The 5000-nt window shown below is 52.2% G+C and overlaps 1 non-coding gene across 1 annotated transcript in view; it reads right to left on the reverse strand.

Moving 5' to 3' along the window:
- LOC124593008 overlaps positions 1–1366 on the reverse strand; it is a 1910-nt gene extending 544 nt beyond the window's left edge. Inside the window, exon 1 of the ribosomal RNA XR_006977759.1 lies at positions 1–1366. This exon is cut by the window's left edge and continues 544 nt beyond it. This is a non-coding gene — a ribosomal RNA (small subunit ribosomal RNA).
- Positions 1367–5000: the final 3634 nt, after the last annotated feature.

A 5000-nucleotide genomic window follows, 5' to 3' on the forward strand; every position in this document is an offset into this window, starting at 1 on the left:
CACCCACCGAATCAAGAAAGAGCTATCAATCTGTCAATCCTTCCGGTGTCCGGGCCTGGTGAGGTTTCCCGTGTTGAGTCAAATTAAGCCGCAGGCTCCACTCCTGGTGGTGCCCTTCCGTCAATTCCTTTAAGTTTCAGCTTTGCAACCATACTTCCCCCGGAACCCAAAAGCTTTGGTTTCCCGGAGGCTGCCCGCCGAGTCATCGGAGGAACTGCGGCGGATCGCTGGCTGGCATCGTTTATGGTTAGAACTAGGGCGGTATCTGATCGCCTTCGAACCTCTAACTTTCGTTCTTGATTAATGAAAACATACTTGGCAAATGCTTTCGCTTCTGTTCGTCTTGCGACGATCCAAGAATTTCACCTCTAACGTCGCAATACGAATGCCCCCGCCTGTCCCTATTAATCATTACCTCGGGTTCCGAAAACCAACAAAATAGAACCGAGGTCCTATTCCATTATTCCATGCACACAGTATTCAGGCGGGCTTGCCTGCTTTAAGCACTCTAATTTGTTCAAAGTAAACGTGCCGGCCCACCGAGACACTCACTCAAGAGCACCCTGGTAGGATTGCAACGGGGTCCGCCTCGGGACGCACGAGCACGCACGAGGCGCGTCGCACGCCTTCGGCTCGCCCCACCGGCAGGACGTCCCACGATACATGCCAGTTAAACACCGACGGGCGGTGAACCAACAGCGTGGGACACAAATCCAACTACGAGCTTTTTAACCGCAACAACTTTAATATACGCTATTGGAGCTGGAATTACCGCGGCTGCTGGCACCAGACTTGCCCTCCAATAGATACTCGTTAAAGGATTTAAAGTGTACTCATTCCGATTACGGGGCCTCGGATGAGTCCCGTATCGTTATTTTTCGTCACTACCTCCCCGTGCCGGGAGTGGGTAATTTGCGCGCCTGCTGCCTTCCTTGGATGTGGTAGCCGTTTCTCAGGCTCCCTCTCCGGAATCGAACCCTGATTCCCCGTTACCCGTTACAACCATGGTAGGCGCAGAACCTACCATCGACAGTTGATAAGGCAGACATTTGAAAGATGCGTCGCCGGTACGAGGACCGTGCGATCAGCCCAAAGTTATTCAGAGTCACCAAGGCAAACGGACCGGACGAGCCGACCGATTGGTTTTGATCTAATAAAAGCGTCCCTTCCATCTCTGGTCGGGACTCTGTTTGCATGTATTAGCTCTAGAATTACCACAGTTATCCAAGTAACGTGGGTACGATCTAAGGAACCATAACTGATTTAATGAGCCATTCGCGGTTTCACCTTAATGCGGCTTGTACTGAGACATGCATGGCTTAATCTTTGAGACAAGCATATGACTACTGGCAGGATCAACCAGGGAGCTGCGTCAACTAGAGCTGAGCAGCCGGCCGCCCGGGAGTGTGTCCCGGGGGCCCGCGCGAACACGCAAGCGTCCGCTCAATTATTCTGCAAACAGGAGGAGGCTGAGCTCCCCTGCACAATACACCTCGAAACCCTCTCAGGTCCCGGCGGCGCGCAGCGCCGTCCTAAGTACTTGGTCGGGTTCGAGAGAGGCGCAATCGCCCGGAGTTTGGCGAGTAGACGCTTTAGGTGCGACCACCCGTGCTCCCAACTGAGCTTGCCGCTGCCGACAGAGGCCCGGGAGCGTGCTGTCGTGGCATTGCCGGCGGGAGACAACACGCGCCACCTACGGTGACCGGCAGCTCCAACGCCAGCGCCACAGAAGGACAAAAGCCCCACTTGGGTGCCGAAGCGAACTCTCCCAGCACAGCGCACGCGCCAACACGTCCGCACAGCTGCGATACAAACCACCTGCGAGAACCGCAGAGGCGACCGAGCAGCAGACGGCGTCGCGGCGCCGAGCGCCGGGCGGCGGCGCATCCTCAGCGCACACAGTCCTCAATCGGACCAGCACACTGCAGATGTCCACCGCGCTTCGCACCGGGCCCGCGAGGACCTACTTTGGCCGCACGGCGCCGCGTGCAGGGTGCGCCGGCGCGCAGCTGCGCCGCCTGCCGCCTCCGTCGGCCGGCGCGCCTGCCACTGGCCGCCCCCACCAGCCGGCTGTAGCGCGTGCGCCCACGCACCGCGCGGCCAGCACGCCGGGAGGCCCCCCTCACCGGCCGGGGACGGTCCCACCCAGCCACCGCCGCGTATCGCTTCACACCCAGATGCCATTCACGTTCGTGGGCATGGTGGGTATCGCTGGAACAACCGGTTGGTAGCTCAACCGATCGTCGCCATCACTGATTCACCTCTAGCGAGAACAACCGCACCACAACGGTTTACCAGTTGTTCATTTGCATAACGTCACCAGCAAACGTAGGCGTCCATCGCCATTTGCAAATTCAACGATTGTTGCATGCCTGTGTCAGGTGTCACGACACACTATGTCTGCCCACATACACGCAACAACATGTGCACGCTTCGCGAACACGTGGAAGGTGGCCCCCGTACGTATGCGATGTCCATTGCGCGAACGACTGTCAACCGGCCTCTGTCGCATGTCGCAGATGTGGAACGCAGTGCACCATGCTATCACGGTGTGTGAGAAGAGACGACTACGTCTGACAACACGCGCCACTACATCAACAGACGGCTCATGCTGATCGCCATCCAGGGCATACCACACTGCAATCCAGCTCTTATAGGGAGACGACACGTAGCTGAGTGCACAACATTTGGACCGCATGGTTCGCCGTTGTTGGCGCAGTCGTTGTACGGTCACATGTACCACGATGTATCATTCAGTACATGAGGACCAATGTGCAGTACAGTGTGTGATTTGGACGTACAACATCAGCGGACAGTTGACACAGGCCGTACCACAGCGTAGGCTAAGTGCTTCGCACATGCGAATGCCAATGAACAACTGCAAATGCCAATGAACAACTGCAAAGGGCATTGAGCATGTACGTCCTGCTGCCATCCACATTACAGTGTATAGCTGCAAGGTGTTTAACATGAAGCGATACACTGGGGACTGGGCAGTGCGAGTAGCAAACTATATTGCGGGGGTTGCAGTTAGGCAACACTACACTAATTTAACGCGTCGTATGACAATTACAGAGCAGGTTAAGGCCCAACGTGTGTTGGGTTAAGGCCCAACGTGTGTTGGGTTAAGGCCCAACGTGTGTTGGGTTAAGGCCCAACGTGTGTTGGGTTAAGGCCCAACGTGTGTTGGGTTAAGGCCCAACGTGTGTTGGGTTAAGGCCCAACGTGTGTTGGGTTAAGGCCCAACGTGTGTTGGGTTAAGGCCCAACGTGTGTTGGGTTAAGGCCCAACGTGTGTTGGGTTAAGGCCCAACGTGTGTTGGGTTAAGGCCCAACGTGTGTTGGGTTACGTTAAGGGGCAATGTGGGTTACGTTAAGGGGCAATGTGGGTTACGTTAAGGGGCAATGTGGGTTACGTTACGGCGCAATATAGGTTACGTTACGGCGCAATATAGGTTACGTTAAGGCGCAATATCGGTTACGTTAAGGCGCAATACAGGTTACGTTAAGGCGCAATACAGGTTACGTTAAGGCGCAATACAGGTTACGTTAAGGCGCAATACAGGTTACGTTAAGGCGCAATGCAGGTTACGTTAAGGCGCAATGCAGGTTACGTTAAGGCGCAATACAGGTTACGTTAAGGCGCAATACAGGTTACGTTAAGGCGCAATACAGGTTACGTTAAGGCGCAATACAGGTTACGTTAAGGCGCAATACAGGTTACGTTAAGGCGCAATACAGGTTACGTTAAGGCGCAATACAGGTTACGTTAAGGCGCAATACAGGTTACGTTAAGGCGCAATACAGGTTACGTTAAGGCGCAATACAGGTTACGTTAAGGCGCAATACAGGTTACGTTAAGGCGCAATACAGGTTACGTTAAGGCGCAATACAGGTTACGTTAAGGCGCAATACAGGTTACGTTAAGGCGCAATACAGGTTACGTTAAGGCGCAATACAGGTTACGTTAAGGCGCAATACAGGTTACGTTAAGGCGCAATACAGGTTACGTTAAGGCGCAATACAGGTTAGGTTAAGGCGCAATACAGGTTAGGTTAAGGCGCAATACAGGTTAGGTTAAGGTACGACATAGGTTAGGTTAAGGTACGACATAGGTTAGGTTAAGGTACGACATAGGTTAGGTTAAGGTACGACATAGGTTAGGTTAAGGTACGACATAGGTTAGGTTAAGGTACGACATAGGTTAGGTTAAGGTACGACATAGGTTAGGTTAAGGTACGACATAGGTTAGGTTAAGGTACGACATAGGTTAGGTTAAGGTACGACATAGGTTAGGTTAAGGTACGACATAGGTTAGGTTAAGGTACGACATAGGTTAGGTTAAGGTACGACATAGGTTAGGTTAAGGTACGACATAGGTTAGGTTAAGGTACGACATAGGTTAGGTTAAGGTACGACATAGGTTAGGTTAAGGTACGACATAGGTTAGGTTAAGGTACGACATAGGTTAGGTTAAGGTACGACATAGGTTAGGTTAAGGTACGACATAGGTTAGGTTAAGGTACGACATAGGTTAGGTTAAGGTACGACATAGGTTAGGTTAAGGTACGACATAGGTTAGGTTAAGGTACGACATAGGTTAGGTTAAGGTACGACATAGGTTAGGTTAAGGTACGACATAGGTTAGGTTAAGGTACGACATAGGTTAGGTTAAGGTACGACATAGGTTAGGTTAAGGTACGACATAGGTTAGGTTAAGGTACGACATAGGTTAGGTTACGGTACGACATAGGTTAGGTTACGGTACGACATAGGTTAGGTTACGGTACGACATAGGTTAGGTTACGGTACGACATAGGTTAGGTTACGGTACGACATAGGTTAGGTTACGGTACGACATAGGTTAGGTTACGGTACGACATAGGTTAGGTTACGGTACGACATAGGTTAGGTTACGGTACGATATAGGTTAGGTTACGGTACGATATAGGTTAGGTTAAGGTACACATTGTTGTAAGGAAAGGTTTAATGGGGGGCGGG

Source organism: Schistocerca americana, unplaced genomic scaffold, assembly GCF_021461395.2.
Source record: "Schistocerca americana isolate TAMUIC-IGC-003095 unplaced genomic scaffold, iqSchAmer2.1 HiC_scaffold_97, whole genome shotgun sequence".
NCBI classification, from domain to species: Eukaryota; Metazoa; Arthropoda; class Insecta; order Orthoptera; family Acrididae; genus Schistocerca; species Schistocerca americana.